At 34.6% G+C, this 23,728-nt stretch overlaps 1 long non-coding RNA gene across 1 annotated transcript; it reads left to right on the forward strand.

Annotated features, from left to right (window-relative positions):
- Positions 1 to 3,016: 3,016 nt before the first annotated feature.
- On the forward strand, positions 3,017 to 7,162 carry LOC145691630 (uncharacterized). Its single transcript, XR_014132444.1, has 3 exons — positions 3,017 to 3,053; positions 4,580 to 4,709; positions 6,956 to 7,162. It is a non-coding gene; the product is annotated as an uncharacterized LOC145691630 (long non-coding RNA).
- The last annotated feature ends 16,566 nt before the right edge of the window (positions 7,163 to 23,728 follow it).

Below are 23,728 nucleotides of genomic sequence, written 5' to 3' on the forward strand. Positions count from 1 at the left end.
GTTCCATATCTACACACGATCTACAGTGCGTTCTAGATTAACACCAGTTCTATTGAGATTCATTTCATACCTCCGTAATTGCTATTTCTTTAATAACAGGAACCAATCGGTCTTCTCAGTAATGAAACAAAAGGTCCACAATCGCTGCAGGTTGCACCAGAAGCTGTATTGAGATTTTCCTACACTTTTTTGTTTTCAAAAATTAAATCCTTGTTGCTGTTCTTATTTCGTACTTTGTAGTTCTGGAAATACCTGGGTTTCATACGGCGAAGAAATTATTTTTTTGTACCGCCATTAAAGGAAAGATGGACGGAAAGCGACGAATAAGGAGAAAAAGAACGCAACTGATCAATGATCTCAGAAATAGAAGAAAATATTGTGAGTTAAAAGAGGAAACTGTAGGTCGAGAAACGTGGGAGAACATTTTCGGAACTAAGACTAAAATAATAATTAAAAAAAAAAAAAACGTTAGTCCCAGGACATGCAAAAAGGCACAATACTTAATTATAATATTTGGAGCTCAAGTCTTAAACTGACTAATCTTGAGAGCAAAAAGAATATAGACATGTTTTCTGAACATATGATATACTCTGGAATTCTTCAGAAAGGAAATTAGTTTTTTTGAGAACGAATGCCATGTGATAAAACGTTAAAATTATCTGTTGTATAGGGGAAAATGTGGGCATGTTTAGGATGAGACAGTGGTTCAACCTTCATAGATTTAATCCCGAAACCAAAATTATAAGCTTTTCAGTTTAACGTCCCGTGCTCATGCCTTTAAGGCTAACGTAGTCGATGATTAAAGCAAGTGAATGATGATAGAATAATTGGTGGAATGAGAATATGAAGGAAGCAGGAGTACCCAGAAGAAATGTGCGGACACGATGTTGTTTACTTGTGCAGGGATTGAACCAATGACTCGAAGCACCAGAGATAAGCGCTCAACCACTGAGCCTCCCAAATCCAAATCCAAATAAGTATCATGATTCTCATAATATTATTCTTGTTTTGACTTCTACAGCTACCACTAACCATGAGAATGTGTTTTATAGTTTTAAACGTTTCATTCATTTCCATAACATTGTTCAGATAGTAACAGAAGGTATTCTCATCTTCGTTTGCTTGTATTTTCGATTGATAATATAGCTTCAAAATTGATTGATTGGTTAAGTTTAAAGGAGGGCGTTAGGACCGTGGCTAATTGATCTTGTCACGATAATTCCAATGGTCTGCATATAATGCTTATAAAAATAATGACATTTCTAAAGTACAATAGAAATGCAGTATAATATATAAAAAAAAAGAAAATGATTAAAGAACAAAATATAAAATATGACAAGAAAACTCAAAAGTAGTAATGATAGTAGAATTAAATAGGAGAGATTTAAAAAGGAAAACATCAGGCAAAGTTAGCTACTCAATCTCACCAATAAAATGAAAACAGGGGTAACTAATAATTGCTATCCTCCCCCAAAATTCTTGAATTTGAGGTAGTGATATGTAGTGGTGCTATTCAGCCGGTTGACTATAACCGGTTGTTAAAATATTTCGAGTTCGCAGAACCGTTTCTTGTACCCAGATATAACAGTAACTTTTATACAATTATACCTAGAAGCAGTACATTTTAGTTTAACTATCTTCTTTGTACAAATTCTTACAGCTACAGGGATAAATACAATCTCTCAGAACAAGCTATAAGCATTTATTTCTTAGTTTCGAATGCTCAAATTCCAAGAATGACAACTGGATTCATATAAGTTTGGTGGTGACGGTTATTTATATTTGAAACGACATTATACCTAGGAACACACCATTATCGACAATTCTCGATCCATTACAGGATTAAGGTTTTTCGAACACTTTTTGACAACCATCTATCTTGGATAATTGTTTCCGAGATATTCGCAGTGCTATCTAATTTCGTCAAATCATTTTGTATTTGGATGTTGTGTAAGTCACTAGTCACTTGCAGTATCCAGTAAACAAATTGTTCTTGTCTAACGTATATGGTTTGTTTCCTAAGAGACAGTTATATATATCCATCCACTCTCCCTCTCTCTCTCTCTCTCTACACACACACACAAACACACACACACACACACACACACACACACACATATATATATATATATATATATATATATATATATATATATATATATATATATATATATATATATATAAGCTGTTAGAAAATTAGAATAGCATCACTGGTGATATACGAGTACATTGTCTAAGGTTCATATTATTTTGCCACCCTAGCAATTCCAACTCAACACTCCCTTATGACATAAATTCTCTGCACCTTCAATAATCGCATTGTTAATATAGAGTAAAATTTAAACAACCTAATATTAAGGAAGTGTAAGAAAAGAGGATATAACTTTATTTGAAGTAAACAACTTTTTCACTGTAACCTTATTTGATTTAGGTAATACATCAGTAACATTTGAAGGTCATTACGTTAACAAAAAAAAAAAAAAAAAAAAAAAAAAAGATGTAGAAAAAAAATAATGTAAAATTAAGTAAACAACTTTTAGGATGGATTTTATTTGAATCAAGTGCAGATGTGTATTGTAAAATTTAAAAATATATACTATAACATTTGCTGTAGATAATACTGAACCTCAGAAGTAGGAAGTATTTGAAAGTGCATTGGGACCGATATTTTTTTTCATAAAAGAGATATAACTTATTGTGTACTTGATCTCTTCATATAATAATTTTAAAATTTTACAAATATTTCACACTTAAGTTTTGTTTTATTTACGAAAGAATGTCATTGAAAAAGCAATCGAACTGTGCTTTGTGAATCATGGCAGTTTATTGTAATTATTGCCCTTCAAACTTATGCTTGATTGCATTCGTGAGAATCTGATAAATAACGTAATTACTTAGTAAGTTCAAATAGAATTACACATGACTGAATAGTCTATCATGTGTTATTGTTTCAAGGTTTAAATTACATATAAATTTAGCTGTAAAACGTGATTTACATATAGAGTGTTATTCTCAATAGAAAGACAAACACATCGAGCATCATGTTTACCAAGGTAAGCTATAAACTTAAGTTAATACAAGAAGTAATGAGGATTTAATCCGTTCCTTTAAATCTCAACGTAGATATTCATAATTAAGTCTGAGTAAAACGAATGAACTAATAGCATTTAAGACTGCATGTAGATTTAAATAAATCTGTATGGAAGTTCAAGAGTAGTATAACATATAAACGATTTAAATTGGAAAAATAAGAAAGCAAAGTAAAAAAATAGTTATGGATATCTTTACGACTACTTTGACTAAAATAAAGCATATGATTTTTAAAATCTATCATATTAACCCGTAAGTAGGTGCGTGGGGGTAAACGTCTACCCCGAACAAATTGCTTCAATGATTTTCTAAAATATGCAAAATACTTAGAAGTTTAGAATTAGAAGTGTAGGTTTCCAACGCAAAATTACCATGAAACTAAGTGAAAATTGAAATAGTGTATAAAATTCCATATTCTGACATGAAAATTAATGTAAAATAATCTATTTCAAAAGCATATCCAAGTATACATATATTTTTATAGTTTTTTTCCTAATTATGTGTCTGACCCGTATATGTAGATCCAATAAAATTCTAATTTTTTGGTTCGAATGCAAAACAATTTTGTACCTTCTTTTTATCTCGCCACTATGAGTTAAACAATGAAAACATGTAAAATGCTACATATTTTTATTTTCATTTTTAGAACAGAAGTTACTGGAATCTTGAAATTTGTTAATCCTTCATTAGAAAGGATAGGTAATATGGACAGCTATCCTTCATTAGAAAGGATAGGTAATATGGATAGCCCTTGCTAAACATCTACTCCAAATTGCCATTAGTAACTGGCAGAAACAAAATACTTAATTGTAGTATGTTTTCCCATAACGCGCGCCTACTTACAAAGTTTGACACTCATACTTAAGGGTTAATTCCAATAGAAACTTTATTTATTAATATATTTACAATTTTTATGTTACTATTTTCATTAAATAGCAATAGAAGTAACCCTAAGTGTAAATCAAACTCTGATAAAACCACCATAATTACATTTTGTACACAAGTTCATTATATTTCACTTTCAGTTTGAATTTTGTGTTTAGCGTCCTTATACAACACCAAGGTTATGATGGATGAGGAGTACAATTAACATAGACCGTATCCATGGCTTGAGTTTGTTGAGTTGAGTTGAGTTAATTTTGAGTTTAACGTCCCGTTCAGTAGCGAGGCTATATGAGACGTGAACCTACTGATTAATGTGGAATCCAAACCACATGAGCTCCCGCCGGGAGGCTAGAGTTTCTGTTGCACACGCCATCAACCCCCTTAGGAAAGGCTTTATCTTACCACTCTTTCTCTCCTTCAGGAGGTGGTTTACAGATACACGTTATCAGTCGTGGCTCGGAATATATATTTAAAATAGAATTAATTTTAAAGATACATAATATTGAAAAATTGAATTTAAACGTTCAATAATTTAGTGAAAACTCAACACATTCCTCCTAATGTATAAAAATCTTTTCTATTAAACTCGTTGTTTGTTTCTCAGGTCTTTGTATTTCTTGCCCTGACTGTTTGCGTCGCTTTGGCTGTTCCTATGCCAATGCCTTATCCTCAAAGAATTCCTCTGCAACAACAACAGAGAGGAGAGAATATGCAGACAGCTAACATGATGTGGGGTAAGTTATTATCATGTCAAAAACTAATTAACTTTTCCATTTATCTATTAATTTTGTTTCAAGAAAAACATGTTGTGCTTTTGCTTTTATGGTTCAAGCGAATATGAAATCAGTCAAATTAGATTTATGTAGTTGATGTAGTAACGTAAAAATCCAGTTTTTATTGACTTTCCTGCTAGAATATATCTGTATTCTTTATTGTTCTAGTCAGAAGTGTTATAAGTTTATAGTATATTTGTGGTTAATATACTTTTAAAAAATATTTTTAAAAATAAACTGAAAAATGTTGTTGCATATACAAAATATAAAAGGAAAGAAACATTCATTTAATGTAAGAATTGCTTCTCCCGGAACATTGCAATTAGCAACCCATGGTTTGCTGGGTCCATGAGGATAATAACCTGATAGGTATTATTTTCTGCATGAAACTCGTTCATTGCTTTAACATGTTTCCTTACACTTTCTCTCTTTACTTTGTTCAATTAAAAATTTCTTGAGCTTTCTTAAGTTGAATGTCTCCAGTCAATTCTTAAATATAATACTTCTATGGCAAATTTGGAGACAATAACTCCGATTAATAACTAAGATTATTGATAGTCTCCGTAAAACTTCTCACATCAACTTGTAAATACTCCCAATTTTACAAATGAACGCACTTTATTCATGAATAATGACATAAATAAAGTTTACTAGCTTAGTACGAAAGTTTTTTTATTATTATTATTTTTCCTTATTATTAGGCTGAGACCGACCAATGACCTGAGTCTGGTACAGTAAAGGGTTCCACAGTCTTCTTGAAAGATCATCCATCAGAATATATGCAGTTGTTCGTCACAATGTCTTGCGTTGAAGAGAGCTGGATTTCAGGATAATGCTTTGTACCAAAAGAAAACCAAAATTTCAAAGCAACACAAATATTTATAAATGTTAAAATAACTATTAGCAACATCGATGTAACACATTAACGACATATATTCATAATACTATACATTCAGTGTTGGTATATTGTTAGCATCACCAGCGCTTATTAAATCCGACTGCGGTGACTTAATTTAATATATATGAGGCGTATAGTTTCTAAATCCGCCATCTCCTTCATAAACGGTTTCGAGAAAAACAGGAAAAACTGATAACTCAGAGATTATGTGAGATAAAATTTTCTTTTTATAAATACTTTACTGCTTTCTGGACATTCATTATAACTACCAAATGACAAAAATCTCTCTCATCCCATATCTCGGTTATTGCAGAAAGCAGTTTGGAGATGGCGGATTTTGAAAACAACTTTTGGAGATAGAGGACTTTGAAACAAACGTACTAAAGTTTTTTGGGGTTTATTTGCTTCCAAGTCATTACTATTATAATTTCTGATAACTATTTCAGAACAGAACAGTAGATGGAGATAAACTGAATCTAAACAACGATATTAACTTGTTGGGTGACATTATAATGTGCACAAACAAGGAAAAAAAATGAAGCTCTAATCATAGTACGTTAGCTACATTTACGGGTCAAATTCCGAAGTTCCCAGCCCGTTTAGAAATATCGTCTCCTAACATAACATAAGCTAACTTAACCTCACCTCACTAACCTAATCTAACCCATTGGGACCTAACCTAACCTAACATAGCCTGTCATAACAGGATGAGAACTTCGGAATAAATGCCACCTTTACCAACAAGAAAAGGATTGAAAGTGATCTTTACACTGTTTTCAGATATAGTTCAGATATAGTTCGAAACACTGGCATTCAGCCTAAGCCTCATCTACACTTTCTTCTGTTGACGCAGTCAGTCTCTTTTCAGCATCAACATAAATGGCTAAGTTTGAATTAGCACGCCAATTCTCCCCAAAGTGTTTCGTTAGGAGTTGAACAACATCTTGCAACTTTTTTTCATTAACGTCGGTCTTCAATTCATAGCATAGAATAGAATAGAATTGAGATGATGGGGTTTACAAACACACTGCTGAGTGGAGATGACGGCTTTTGAAGAATATCCTGAACTTTAAAGCAGTAATTGAGGGTGGAGGTGGCGACATTTTAAACAACTCTTTTCACTATCATGTAGGGCATTGAAAGGAATACCAGTAAATCTACTTACCTCATTTTTTTTTTGAAAATTGGAGATGGCGGATTTAGAAACTATACGCCTCATATAGTTTACATGGTTTCTTAAGCTTACATTTAATAGCACTTTGTTACTTACATGTTTGATTTTTTTTTTAAATATATTCTTTGGTTTTAGGATTCCCATGGTTCTGGGGATAATTTACAAAGGTAAATGGACATCACGCAAAGGACAAAAGAATTGACAAGGAAAAACATAGCAGAGCTTGTTTATAAAATATCTAGTCATAGCATTAGAAGCCTCTCAATCATTGGACGGAGAAACTTATGTCTTAACCTGATTATGTAACACTAGAAGCACAAATAAAAGCTAATAAAATTCAAATAGTCGTTCCAGTTAATTTGCAAACTATATTAAAAGAAACTTTTTAAACGTCTTTATTGCTTACTAATTCTTCCCAAAGGGCCTGGTGCTAGTTCTTTTTATAAGGAGTAAATGGACGTCGTAATATTCTGGTATATTGTGTTTTTGGCAACACTTAAATAATCTACGTTCCTACCAAGAGATGGCGTGTCGAGGTCGGGTCGACTTACGTGACCTGCAGCAGTCACCTGCAGCCGCAGCCAGTGAAACTTGTCGAAACCAGTTGAGAAAAAGGCCTCGTTGTGTTAAGCCGGGTGAGTGTCAGTGTGTGATAATGCCGTATTCGATACCCCAGTGTGTTGCCATTGTTGAAGGGTTCATTCTCACTGGATCTTTTGTGAAAACAAAGAATTTGTTTCGGGAGAAATTTCCAGAACGTTCTGTGCCAGCAAAAAGCACCATTCAGGAATTGATTGAAAAATGGCGGCGTACAGGATCGGTTCAAAATGCTCCCAGGAACAGACGACCATCTGTCTGCACACCCGAATCAAAGATGCAGGTGGAGGAGATAATGACAAGAAGTCCTCGAAAGTCAACCAGGAGATTGAGTCAACAGGTTCATGCGAGTGAGAGAAGTTGCAGACGTGTTTTAAGGGGACTGAAGTTAAAACCGTACCGGATAAATGTTGTGCAAGAACTGAAGGAGCCTGACCTGCAGAAGTAATGTTGCCAGTGGTTTCTTGGATCTGGTTTCTTGGAGCCTGTCTGGGTACGTAAATTCCAAAAACAACCGGTATTGGTCGACAGAAAATCCACACGTAATCCACCAGGTACCCTTGCATGATGAGAAGATTGGTGTTTATTGTGCCATTTCCGCCACACGCGTTATTGGGCCCATATTCTTTGAGACGACAGTGAACAGTGACGTGTATATGGGAATTCTGGAGGAGTTTTATACACACTTGACCGAAGAGGAGCGTCAGTTATGTTACTTTCAGCAGGACGGTGCAACATGCCACACATCAGCTGCATCATTGTCCCTTGTGCATGAGATGTTTACACCAGAGAGGACAATCAGCAAAGGCTTGTGGCCTCCTCGGTCACCAGACTTGCCCACGTGTGACTTTTACTTATGGGGACTGTTAAAGGGAAGAGTATACGAAACAAATCCACACACAATTGAAGAACTCAAGACCAGGATCCAGGATGTCACCAATAGCATTACAACACAAGAACTGACAAGGGTATATATGAATCTACTCAATCGTGCTCACATGTGTGTTGAAGTGGGCGGAGGACACTTTCAGCACCTGCTGTGAAGGTGAGTAGTCATATTCAATACATTACATTTCATTTATATGTTGTAGTTAATCATATTCAATACATTACATTTCATTTTATGTGTTCATTTTACGGGCCGGTTTTACGTGCCGCACCCTGTATAATACTTTCTAAAATTATATATTTACTACTACTACTACTACTACTACTACTACTACTACTACTACTACTACTACTACTATTACTGCTACTATTACTACTACTACTACTACTACTACTAATAATAATAATAATAATAATAATAATAATATAACAGTTGTGTTTCTGCATGTGTTTGAAATCATAGTTTTTCGTAGAAAGAAGCAGCATAGATCTATTTAATTTTGTTTACAGATATATCTTTACCTGATTTAGTCGTGTTAGAAGCCGTTTACTGCTTTGGTGGATATGTGGTGGTGAACAAAATGTATTCACAAACAGAGAGGATAAATACTCAGAACAATGCATATTAATGGGTGTGGAGTATATTACCCGTATCACCATGGATAATATACTTTGTATTAGACTTATGCTCAGAGACTAACGGGAGGGGGGATCCAAACAACATATGACTCTGCATGTAATCCGAATTATTGTGCGATAAACATATAGCTACTTCCAATGTGTTAATATTGCAAATATAACATAATACTATAGAAGATTGTCAAATAGTCAGAAATATTAAGATGAAAAAAATTTCTATAAAAGAGTAAACCAAAAAGGCGGAAACACTGAGTCACACAAGAGATGGTAGTTACTTAATCGAATCACGAAGGAAAAATGTCGAAATATCTTAGGGAGAACGTACAGACAATCTTAGAGTCAACAAATCTCTACAACCAGTATTCGGTTGTTGATGTGTTGGGTCTTGGACGTGGACCCAACAGTCCTATCATTGTGAAATTCTCGTCGTACAAGAAAAAAAAGTGAGGTGCTTAAAAATGCCTATCGAGCAAAAGGAACTAACTCCTGTAATTATTACAGAAGATTTCTCAGCATCGGTCAGGCAAATGAGAAGACATCTCCTATGCTATTTAAAGGATGGTCGCTCGCAAGGTGACCATGCAAGACTTCAGTACAATAAACTGTGTATAAATGGGAAATCATACTCACTAGAAGAGCTTCAAACACGCAATGAAGAAATAACAGAACGTCATGAGTTGAACCAAAATACTACAACAGAGGTTACAACATTGAGTGTGGACAATCAAAGTTCTTCCCCAAAAGGCTTGTCTATGTGGAAGAAACCGCCACCCGCTGAGAAGAGACAACAGAAGAAACCAATCCGCGCGACCTTGAGCCAACCAGCTAGATATAGGGATTGACAGACGAAGGAAAATGAAGAAAATGTATTGGCTGTGGGTAAGTCTTCTTCCTCTCAAAACAGTGAAGTGTACAATCAAGTGGTATGCGAAAACAGTGGTGACACTAGAACAAGGAGTGCTTTACGAGTCTATTATCAAAATGCAAATAGTTTGCGTGATAAAGCCAAAATTTTTTTTTCTGGAATGTTCTGTCGCATGATTATGACATTATTACAATAACATAGTTATGGATAAATGAAAAGCATTATGATTCAGAATTATTTCATAATAGATATACTGTGGCGCGTGAGGATCGCAATGTTGATAAACTAGGGAAATCTAGGGAAGGGGGGGTGTTCTTGTAGCAGCTTTGCAGAAATACAATCTCAGTATAATAGACAGCTATGATGATGAATTTGATTGTGTTATTGTCAAAATCACGACTGGGGGTAAAACAAATTTTATATGTGTAGTTTATTTCCAACCAAATTCAAGTATGGACGTGTAGAATATTTTTTGAACGTATCGAAAGTAAGTGTCCCCAAGGCTGTTCTGTTCTCCTGGTTGGTGATTTTAACGTTAGAGAAATAGAAAACAATGAATATAATCTAGAAAATAGTACCGTAAAATATCAAAATATACACAATTTCATGTTTTTTTTTTAATGATATGAAATCTTTTGATCAAATACAAAACAATAATAATCGTACTCTAGATCTAGTTTTATCTACACTAGAATCTGTTGAAGTTATCAGGGAATTACTTGCATTAGTGCCAGAAGATCAACATCATCCCGCTATAGTAATAATTGTGCATCATGAAAGTCGTCCAAAAGTAGGTCGTAATTCAAACATTTTTGGCTACAATTTTAGAAAGACAAATTTTATGAAATTGTATACTAATTTAATGTGTGTGGATTGGGAATGCCTAAGGGAATACAATAATATTAATGACATAGTGAGTAAGCTATATGATATTATCTATGAAATATTCGATACTAGCGCCCCTCGCAGAAAAAACTCTGCCTCGAAATTTCCGTGCTGGTTCACTAAGGATATAATTAATAAATACTCTGAGGGAAGAACATAGACTGAGAGTATTTGAGAACAGGATCCTGAGAAGAATATTCGGACCCAAGAGGAACGAGAACGTGGCTTATAGGGAATGGCGGAAGCTTCATAACGAGGAACTACATAGTTTATATGGTTTACCCAACATTGTTAGGGTCGTCAAGTCTAGGAGGCTTAGGTGGGCAGGTCATGTAGCTAGAATGGAAGAAAGCAGAAACGCTTTCAAAGTCTTGACTGGTAGACCCATAGGAAAACGACCATTAGGAAGACCTAGGCGCAGATGGGAGGATAATATTAAGATGGATCTCACAGAGATAGGAATACAAAGTAGAAACTGGATCCAATTAGCTAAGGATAGAAGTCAGTGGAGAGCTTTTGTGAACGCGGTACTGAACCTCCGGGTTCCATAGGCCATAGAGTTAGTTAGTTAGTTAAGGCTAAGGCAAGTTATCGTAAGAAATATCAACTAAAAACTAGCAATAGTACCTCCTATTACATGGAATTTGCTCGTTTGAGAAAAGAAGTTAAAAATGCCATCAAATTAGCCTATGAAACATTTTTACGTAATACTGAAAATATTATTATTAAGAATTCAAGTGAATTGTGGAATTTTATTAAAAATAGGAAAAGACATCTACTCTCTAAATTATTAAAGTTTCAAGGTCATAATCTGTGTAGTAACGAGGAAATAGCCAATACTTTTGCCGAGTATTTTTAATCAGTGTATGTTTCCTCTTCAGAAACGATAATTGATTCCAACATAGATCTGGGAGATAACAGATATGGTAGCATAGGAGCACTAAATATTTGCGAGATAGATTTGAAGGAAATAGAAATGCCTATTAAGAACCTTAAGTCCAAAACGGCAGTTGGTTCTGATGGACTTCCCTCCTACATTGTGAAGGGTTGCGCTGATATATTTAAATATCCACTATTAATTGCATTCAATTTATCACTAAGAACAAGCACTTTTCCAGACAAATGGAAAAAAAACTTTAATTTGTCCAATTCCGAAGTCCAACAATAGTCAAGATATTACCAACTTTCGACCCATAGCAATATTACCTGCTTTTGCCAAAGCATTTGAGCATATCTTGTATCGACGAATCCTTAATCACGTCAAACCGGTTATCTCAATTAAACAACAGGCTTTATTTCACAAAGATTCACAATAACGAATCTTGCAGTTATTACAGATTTTATAGCGAACTCATTAGATGTAGGCAGCCAAGTAAATGTGATTTATATTGACTTTGAAAAAGCTTTTGATAACGTTAATCATATTACTAGAAAAATTACAGCTTTTCCACTTTTCTCCGTCCCTGATTAAATTCTTCTCATCATACCTATCTAATCGTAAACAATCCGTTTTTTTAATGCATACAAATCTAAAGAATATATTGCATCCTCAGGGTTTAAATTTAGGACCATTGTTATTTCTCTTGTTTATTAATGATTTACCTGACTGTATTACTGGCCATGAAAAATTACTATATGCCGATGATCTAAAAATATATGCTAAAATCAATTCTGTGGACGACAACATAAAGCTGCAGCAAGGTCTAGAACATATTGGTAACTGGTGCTCTTCGAATCAACTTGGGGTCAATGCAAGCAAATGCAAAGTATTATCATTCACTAGGAGCAAACCACTTCGTCACTTTAATTATGAAATTAATAAATATATAGTAAATAGGCATGATTCAATCAAAGATCTTGGTGTAGCGTTTGATTCTAAATTAACGTTTGACAATCGTATTGTAAATATAACAAGTGAAGCATTCAAGCTATTAGGATTCATAATTAGAATTGGAAAAGAATTTAAGAACTGTTCAACATTACAGAAGTTGTACAATTCATATGTTCGCTCAAAGTTAGAGTATGCCTCTACTATTTGGAATCCGACTCACATAAAACATCGTAAGCAATTAGAAAGAATACAGACATTTTTTAAAAATTTCTAACCTGTAAAGAAACTCACATTTATCCTACTTATGACAACTGTAAAACCATACTTGCTAACTTTCATCTCCCAACACTAGAAGAAAGACGACATTTGATTTTGGATTGTCCTGATTTAGTTTCTTTATTGAATTTTCATCTCCCCACATTAAAAGTACGTAGAAACACTGGTCTTTATTACTACAGAAAATCAAGAACTAATATAATGATGAAATCACCAATCTGGAGGACAACACCTTTGTATAATATAATGTGTTCAAATAACAATGAATTTGATATATGTAATATGTCGCCTAAGACATTTAGAAATGCCATTGTCGTGACTTATCAAGAGTTATGAACTCAAGTTATGTTATCAAGAGTTATGAACATGTAATTACGTAATTTTCAACACTGTAATTGGGCTATGGCCTGTTGTGTTGACAATAAATAAATAAATAAATAATTTAGGACGGATATATTTGAACAAGTCGAAGTAGGTACGAGCATCATAACTAGGAGGATCATGGTGAAGATTTAAAGCAATTGAAAATAAAACTATATTGTGCTTGCTGGGAGGATAGAGATGATAATTAGGAGAACGAATGCATGCAACGATTAAAAACAGAAGAAGAATCTTGCCATAAACTTGCCCTAATAACTGAACCAAAAGCTCCAACATTGGTTAAACTACCATAAAGTTAGCATAACGACACTCAATGGTGTCAACAAAATAAGCAGATAATGTGAATCATATGAAACCCCTATCTTCTAACATGACACAATTAATTTTGACGTATTATGTTTCTGAAGTTTTAATTGGACTGTAGAAACAACATTTTCATAAATGGAGGAAAAGGTTTTCTCCAACTTTGTCATTCAATTTGAGCATCGTCGCGAAGTGTTTTTTCTCCAAAACATTCAACAGAAGTTCACGAGGAAAGTAGTAAAGACGATCAGTTTTAATGTTATCACAGGCTGACCGTATTTTGAACGTGTTTAAATTCATCAATTGATAGTGCATTATAAAGAAATCGTTGAAAATCTTCCGATATGACAAAAAGTAGAAAAAACAATTGAATCGTAACACAGAGATTCCCAAAAGACTGTGACCAGTCATTTGTAAACTTGACTGATATTTTAGTGTACACTCATTGTACAATTCCAAACGAATGTTTAATTTGGCGCTCTTTTGTTGCTTCCATTGCACTAATTAAACTAAATAATCTTGAATCCATAATAAGTCACTATAATAGGTGTCAAAAGAAATTTTGAACACCTCGAAGAGACGAAATATGTTTAACGCAACCCAATAAAGATAGAGTCTCAGATCATGCCCATTGGACACGGGAGCAAACCGATTACACAACTGAATAATCTTCTCACTGGAGGCATAATGGCCACTAGTATCGAATTCATAATTGTCCGAATTCCTGAAGTGTATAGTAACCCTCCCGAAGCCATTCAAGTCTAAATTTAGTCCCCACTGCCATATGCGGTGCGTTAGTGAATAACACGTCAAAAATGGCCAAAATTATCGATATTAGCGATTCATAGTTTTCAAGGTCGATAAGCTGATTCATGACAGCGATGCAATTTAAAGTCAAGTTTAGACAAACAGTGATATACGAGGTGTATTCGAAAAGCATTCGTTGGCAACAATACAGTTATTGATTTGGAATTCCGAAACACTAATCCGCTTCAAAGTAGTCTTGGTATTGCACAGTCTATTCTCTCAGCGCTCCCACCATTGTTAGGAACACGTCTGGAACGCAGATTTGGAAATTGTGAGCAACTGTGTCGTCACATTCCGCATAATGTCTTCTCTTGTCTCAAATCGTGTAACTTTTAGTGGCATTTGAGATTGGAGTCCAAAAGTCACACGGAGGCATGTCGGGTAAGTAGGGAGTCTGACGATACACAGGAATGTAGTGTTTGATGATAAAAGCCTTTATCAAATTTCTCGGACACTATCCTCAAGCCTAAAATTCTCATTGAAATTTGAATGTACTGACCCGATTGAGTGGTTTCCGCTTGGGTATAGCAAAGCTTTTGTTAAAATTTGGTGCAATATCGCTCCTCAAGTTTTCTGTAGTTCTACAAAAAAGTGAAATCTGACGAAGCTCAGGACACGTCTTCACTTATTCCCTGACAGACAGCGACTGACCCTTTCTGCTGGCGGATAAATAATCACGACTGCGCATGAGTTTTCCCTCTACTTATACACTGACGTGAGTCTCTCGAGCTTCATTAGTTTAAGTAGGAAAAAATAAAGTTCGATAATTTTTAAACACACTTTGCATATAATTAGGCCAGTGAACTGATAGGGACAACGACCAAGGGATTGCGCTTCGTTATTTACTTATTTATATACAGCTTATCTCAAACATCCCCTGACATAAGGCAATTCTGTTTTTATCAGAGTTACAACAAAATATAAGAGGAATGTAAGATCATCTCCAAATAGGATATTTTCAGTCTAAGTGAAGGATTTCTTAAAATCGCTAGAGCCGTTTAGGCTGTACACTCTTTATGCGCCCAATGTTAAATAAAAATGCAACGTTCTCATTTATCTGGACCCACAAGATAAGTGAATTATGTTACTGTCTTTTACGCTAACATGTCGAAAGCCAACTAACATTTCAAATAGTAACTTGTGGGTCCAGGTAAATGGCAATGTTGCATTTTCACTTAGCATCGGGCGCATAAAGCACTGAAACGGCTCATCCGGCTTAAAAGATTCCTTCACCTTAGATTGAAACTATTATATTTGGAGATGGTTTTTCCTCTAACATTTTCTTGTAACTCTTATAATAGCAGCGTTACCCTATGCCAAGAGACTTTTAAGATACACTGTTTATAGTTTACTCATACTGACAAAGGTAATGCAGAAGGCCTCTTCCTTATTTATTTATTTAACGTTTTTTTCTTTTACTTTCAACTATGACATATTGAATAAACTTTATCCTCCTCGATAACAAAGTACGATTATTTAAGCTAATATTAAAATATTAATACATAATTATTAGAGCAACCCACATTACACTTTATTTTTTGTTTAACTATGCTTTATTTTTTTTTCAAATTATGCTTTATTAAGCTTTATTGTTAATTTCAATCATTGTTTTACATTTCTCGTGTATATAGGGATGCGCACGAGTCGAGACATGTCTCGAATCTCGACTCGACTCGATTCGAATTCGAGTCGAGACGCACTTTGTAAAATTCAAGACAAGTCAAGAAAAGAGTATTTCTCGACTCGCATATTCGAGTATATACATGAGACTAGTCGAGACTGCCCGTAAAAAATTCGAATCGACTTGAATGTCTCGAAAATCTTTCTATAATTTTCATATTATTTTGGAGTATTCACTCAGAAACAGTATTGAAAACAATTCCAGCAATTATTACTTTAGAAAGATACAGAAGGAATAAACTTAATAGTTAATCTTTCGAGATCAAGACTTATTTTCAGTTAAGTTCAGTTAATTAAAACTACTAATTAATATCGTGATATTTGATTGTACTTTAAATATAATAGTAATAAAAATATCTGATTATCTAGTTTGTATAAAACTATTATCCGTAGCTTATATCTAGTTTGCATAAAATTGTTGCGATAAAGTGAACTTCATAAATTCTCTGAATGAGCAATTCGCAGTCTATAGTAAGTTAGCATAGTTATAATTATTTTGTTTTCGTTCCCATGAACGCAACAGAGCTACATAAGTTCTGGATTATTCGCTTCCCCAACCTATTTTGAGGCTTTAATGTGTTGCAGCATATCACAAGTTACGGATAATATATAATGTCACATTTGCTGTATATACATCACATATTAATATACGTGACTATTTTACATAGTATATTACAATGAATGGTCTACTTGGATGCCACGAACTAGTACATATATATATATATATATATATATATATATATATATATATATATATATATATATATATATATATATATATATATATGTACTAGTTCGTGGCATCCAAGTAGACCATTCATATATATCTTTCACGTCTATAGATAGGTTCTCCTTAAAAGGATTTTTATAAACACTAAATTACAAAACAATCAACTACATGCAGCTTGGTGCAGTGGCAGAACGTTGCATTGTCTGACGAAACTCGATACCTTCTTCATCATGACAATAGGAGGGAGCGAATCCGTCGTGTTCCAAGGGAAACCTCCTTGACTCCTGCACTGTGGGAGGAGACATGCTGGCGGCGGCTTAATTATGCTGCTTAATTAGTAGAGCTCGAGCAAGGCACCATGACGGCCGAGGCGTATTGCACACTGCTTGCAGACTACGTACACCCCTCCATGATCAGAATGTTTCCTAACGGTAGTGGCATTTTTCGACAAGATAAGCACCATGTCACAAGACCAGGAGTGTGATGGGGTAGTTCGAGGAGCGCAGAAGCTAGTTCCAAGTGAGTGCTGTCCCCCCAACTCACCGGATCTAAACCCAATCGAACACATCGGGGATGTGATTAACCGTGACGTCAGGCCACATCACCCCCTCCCCGGAATTTACGGGAATTAGGTGACCTGTGTGTGTGTACATATGCTAACTCTCTCCAGAGACCTACCAAAGACCATTGCGTCCATGCCAAAATGCGTGGCCGTTGTTATCCGTGCCAAAGGTGGACATACTGACAATTAAGTAGGTAGTCATAATGTTGTGGCTGATGTGTGCGTATATTGTAACCCGTATATTTTGTCTCGACTCGAATTTCGAGACATCTCGTCTAGAATTCGAGTCGAATCGAGACAGAAACATATTTTTGTGCCGAGACACGGGTCGAGACAACATTTTCTCGACGTGAGTCGAAACAGGCTTAAATCTCGATTCGACTCAACTCGTGCGCATCCCTACGTGTATAATGTATGATATTTACTATACATTAAATATTCTAAATATCTTAATCTATTTATTAATATTTTTTGCAACCAGTTTCATTCATATTTAATGAACGTTCTACTTAATGCACTGTAAAGAGATATTATATACTCGTCTTTTTTTGTCACTTGTGTACGCCTTAGAGGTGCATATACAGAAAGAGAAAGTAAAATATGCCACCAAGAAGTTCAGAAACTGCTCAAGTTCAAGAGATACACATTTCAACATAGTGTGGAATTCTTATGTACTATTCATTGTTGGCCAAAATTTTCTTCTTCTTTTCCCTGTTTCTTTTCTCCACATCAAAGGATTACACTCAAAAGTTTACAGAAATAAAAATAAGCTTTTCATTGTTGGAATGTTATGTTCTCAAAGATTTTGCCTTTTAAATATTGTTTCTTTTTTAAATTAATATAGTAATTTAAACTTGCAGTTAAATAGAATTTACCATAAATTCTGCTATATATTTTAAATTATGCTTTATGCTTTATTTCCTAAAATTAAGCATTATTATGCTTTTAAAATTAGTTTCTTCTGTACACTTGGACAACCACAGCCATTTTCAAGGTACCAATTACGTGTGTAAATTGATGTTCAACTTTTTATGCCTTTTAGCTTTTGAGTTGGCATAATAATTATATATTAATGTAATATACTCAAGTATTATTTAAGTCACCCAATTCCATAACTAGTCTTGTTTCTCATATTATCAGGCGTAAAGAATGAAGATAGCAAGAAGAAAAGGCTTGATCATGGTGGAAAGACTACAAGGTGGATGAAATGCAGTGCTACATTCTTGTCGCTCTGGCGCATGACGTCATCTTGGTCGCAGACGTGGCCAACGAGAGTCAGGTGAACTTTTAACAAGCGCTTGCTCGCTGGTATCTTACACGCAAACTTCTCTTCTTTTTATAGTGACCTTCAACGAAGTAAAAAGTTTAGTACAAACAATAATTATATAAACGTAATATAATCAATTCTTAAGCTAAGTGAATTCAAAGGAAGATATTTACAATAGCAAAAGAAACAGCAATATCAGTTCATATTAAACAACTTTGAAGCTTGAACAAGCCAATATTACTCTCTACATTTTCTGCTTTTTCTTTCTTTCTTTTCTTTTTTAAACATCTGAAGTAACACACTCGAGTATGTATAGGCCTGAATAATCTATAACACAGTGTGTCGTTAATTCATTTCATTATTATATATGTATGTATGCTCCAGTATATTTTCGTAACACATTGATCGGTTTTGATTTACTATTATTATTATTTTGCTTGAAAGAAAATTCTTTACTGATGACCCCATATAAATTTTGAGAATATCTCAAGGAAGAATTCATGGTTTTCGTAAACAGAGATGCACGCACGTGTATTTTCGTAATGCATGGACAGTTTTTTTTAAGAGGTTGCTCCCACGCAAGTCTCATCAGAATCTCAGGGGCGGTTAACAACTTTATTGAGCAGGGACACACGTATTTAATATTTTAGACATCGTTTTTATTTTCGATTTATAAAGAAAATCATCTTATTTGAAATCGCTGATCGCTTATTTATAGAATTTGTATTTGAACAAAAGGTTTGGTGAAATTGACAGTTCTCTGAATGTTAGTGTCAAAATTTACGCCATAATAAACTGTATTATTAAACATTTGTACGAAATAGAACGTTACATATACTATTGTGTTCTAAAAGTATAAGGAAATAAATATGTATATACAAAGCACCCCAAACAAAGAAATAGCAACAACATGACTATTTCAAGCAAGGAACAAAGTACTAGGCGTAAGTGAAGATGATGTAGGGGTGTTACAGCTAGACTAGAAAACATATAAACCATAAAATTACATAATTTTGTTGATAAGTTTTCTCTTTTCTGTCCCGTGGACTAAAGAACACAAAAGATAAATGCAAGTGAATTATTATGTGGAATTTGGTGGAATGAGAATGCTGGAGTACCCCGAGAAACTCACCTACATGATGTTGTCCACCACAAACTCACTTGACCGAGAAGCGAACCAGTATCCCTTGCACCAGAGGTGAGCCTTCTGCTACTGAGCCACCGTGCTATCTTGATTCGTTGAGAATCTACCATATTTTTAAATTTACTGCAGTCATTCTTAATTTTATAATTCTGGAGGGGGCCCCTAAATATGTATATATAATTATCCAAAGTTATGATTAAAATGAACAAAAATTTCAAAATCTGAGTATAAAAATGTCCCGACAATGTCGCCTTGACATGGTAGGTGGATACTTTATTCTCTTGATCTAATACATTGTTATATATCTTTGTAACTGTTAATCGTTATTACGAACCTTCCATTCGTTAGTTAATTTCAAGTGTAAGGTCCCGTTTCAGCACCGAGGCTACAGGGAATGCATACCTCCAGAACGAAATGGGATCTGAACTCGAGGGAGGTAAGCATCCTAGATCATCATGCCTCCCTTCTCGAGTTACATGCCTGCCTCTATGGGGAAAATTTTGTCTTAATATCTTATGTGGAAGGAAACGATTATAGAAATGATCACCTCTGTCGCTCTCCCTCCCTTATGATTTCGAATCTGGGTCTTGCCACAAAGTTCGTCTTTTTAAATCGTGCTATTGGATTTTTCTATGCAGAATCAACACAAACTACTGTAGTCCCATATACTATTATAACATACTATCAATACTAAAAAGAAACTAGATAATGAAATCGCTTTTTTACAATTTCATTTAACATTGCATATATTATCTTTATGTAAAACTTACCATATTTTAGGTTTATATTGTCCTGTTGCCTGCAAGCTAAAATCCATTTCTGGAGACATTCTCCCTCGTTTTGAGGAAATCTAAAGTATTTTATTAGTTCCTTTAGTTTTTCTGTAATAATTACTACAGCCGTACACTGCACAGTTAGGCATTCTCGATATCATTTAACAGAACATACAGTAGTAACAAAGAATTTCCACTTGTCACTTAAAGCCGCGCTTTATCCCGTTGTCCCTTGCAAACCAGATGACGTCACAGCCACGACAGCGCTTCAGGCGACATGCGCATGCAACCACCTTGTAGTCTTTCCACCATGGGCTTGATATGTGAAAGTTTTTTTTTTTTAAAGGAGACAGGATGCCTTTTTAACAATCAATATCAGAACATACAAGCTGTTCTGGCGCTTATAATTAACAATACGTACCTAATTTACTGGAGTTTTGTGCGAATTGTTGTGCATACATACAGTTAGTGAGAAGTACAGGAAATTCTTTCAAGTGAATCCTCTAAAGTTTGTAAATGGGTTATAGAAACGTCGTTACTCTTACAATGCATGTGAAGACTAAAACAATAATTGTTGAAGTGCTTCATCTAGTAAATGCACAAGAATGTTGAGTCAAAAGTGTCAGGAATTCCGAAGTAAGTGTTGTTCTTTATCTTCTCCGTTGCCTTGTGTTTGAAACCTTAGAACGAAGTACAAATATTAATTTGTTGAACAAAAAAAGTAGTTTTCAACAATATTTCAAGTTCAAAATTGTTACTAGCTACTTGATCTAGATGTCAAAACTACAGTCGGCGAGAACTATTTTGGCAGTGACGTCAACGCTCTCAGTTGCAAGGCTACCAACTTACACTATTCACAAATAGTGATTAGATGGCGCATTGAACGTTTCGCACGTCACGTCGTAACTACAGTTTAAAATAATGCTGGTACCGAACTAGAGAGAATTTAGATAACAATGTATTTGAATAATACTAGCATATATATGTGCATTGTTACGACAAAGAAAGATAAAATAAGATTAGACCCTATATTTATGTCGTCAAACGACAATATCGTTCCTTTCAAAAAGCAGTTTTCTATTTCGAATGGAATTTTCTTTCAAACCTAAATCCCAACTTGCGCAGTATTTGTTGTAATGCCCACTCAGAACCTTTGAAGTCAATGCTTTTCTTAAGTTCGCACAATTTGTCCAGTAAAGATAGCCCATTTTTCTGCCAAGAAAGGAACAAATTAGTAACAAGCTGAAAATTGGTATGGAAGTAGGGGAATGTGTCAGGAATAACATACTAAAAGTCCCCTAAAATCCCACCGTAGCTTTTTCCGCAATTTTGAAAAATGTCCGCCATCTTTAGACGATGACAATGAATTTATGGAAATCGTCACCCTTTATGTTTACTCCTCTAGCCGCCGTTCTAATTATCACAAAGCCACGAATCATATATGGTTGGAAAGCTTGAAAGACAGAAAATCTAAGTAAATAACATATATGCCCACCGTGCCAAATTTCTAGAAGAAAAGGAAAAAGAAAACAGCTTTTTCATTTAAAAAAGATATATTTTCAGAAAATTGATGAGAAGTTTGCAACACTCACAGTTATTGCACACCAACGAAACACTACCAACAGATGTCCTTAATATTTATTTCAATCATAGCCAACAATGACACAAATCGGTGCAATACAAGCCAGGGAAAAAACATAATGTTACTTTCTGACCTCTTTGTACAAAAGTGCATATGGTGACATACACTATCACGGTTCTAGTCACCTCCTTTTATCACATAGGACTAAGAGTTATATATCATTGAAAATCTTAAGAAACAGAAATTTGAACGAGGTAACACTCATACTAATCAAGCCCAATTTGTGGATGAAGCGCAAAACCCGAAATTTCGGGACAAAACGTGATTTTCGCATAAATTCTTTAAAATTTGCAACACTGACAATTATCGTATGTTAACAAAACTCAGCCACTGTTTTCACTATCATCATTATTAATTTACTTTTAAAATGGCCAACGTTTTTTCCAATGTAGTAAGCTTTTATGACACACAGTTTTACATTACTTAAATATAGCACAAAAATTATTTATTGACAGCGTTAGAAAGTAGCAGAAATTGATAGTCTCCTATTTATAGGAAAGTCGTAATTCACATGCTTAAAATCACTCTCAACTACAATAGTCATTTGAAGGTAATTTCTTAAAAATGTCTTGTTTAAGCTAGAATGCAATTTGCCTCCTAGTATTCTTCAAATCAATCTAATATTTACATTAGACGTTAGTATGCACTTTAAGAACATTTTTGTAACTAGTCAATTCGGACTTATTTTAGTAGAAATCAATGAGGTTATCACTATCTCGTTCATCTCTATGGTCTTCATCATTTGGTTTTGCATTCATACATCCAATTCCTCGACACCGACATAAATTAAAGCACACAATTCCTGTTTTCCGACAACCGTACATACTTTCACAGGCCTTTTTTACAGTTCCAGGATATTACACGGAGCGGGTTCCTTGGTCATTCTTGCTGGTACAAGAATACCTCCTAATGTTGTCCATCCATAATCAGTCGGCCGCAAATCATTTCCACGGTACAATTGAATCTTATGATATTTTGTTTCGCAGCGTCACAGGTTTACCAATTGTATTTCGTTCTGAATGGGGAGCGACTTACTGGAAGGATATATGAATGATACTGGAATTCATTGTTGGTGCTAGTAGAAATGATGTGCCAGCTCCATAGATTGTACACTAGCATTATCATGGTTCAAAACTTCAAGTGATCGGCAAAAATTTTCCCGTTTTTGAAGTAGTCGCAATGGCTTTTTCTTTCCCTGTCGATACAAAAACCACATGATGTGTCGCATCCAGTTAAAGCATGGTAACTGAGCAAAACAGTTAGTATATTTGTCTGTGTATCTTACAACTTCTTAGTACTTAATTCTTTACTCATGTCTTCTCTACGTCCAAGCTATCGAAGTGTGATGTCGTACTGATTATTACCTTGTTCAAGCAAAATGATTAAAATGTGAACATGCTCGCCAATTACTACGACGTGAATACAAGGATTTAAAGACTTGGCTACAGCAGTTTTAACTATAATTGCGTCAGCATCACTTCTTGCTTGCTGGGTTTGAATTCCAGCTTGTGTCAAATGAACCATCAACTCACGGGCGAAATAATCCTTATTTTTGAAATTACCTAAGAATTTATCTTTTTTGTTAATAATGCGGTTTCATTTGTGAATAACACCAAAGCTGATTGAACCTTTGACTCA

Source organism: Thermobia domestica, chromosome 8, assembly GCF_964235325.1.
Source record: "Thermobia domestica chromosome 8, izTheDome1.hap1.1, whole genome shotgun sequence".
NCBI classification, from domain to species: domain Eukaryota; kingdom Metazoa; phylum Arthropoda; class Insecta; order Zygentoma; family Lepismatidae; genus Thermobia; species Thermobia domestica.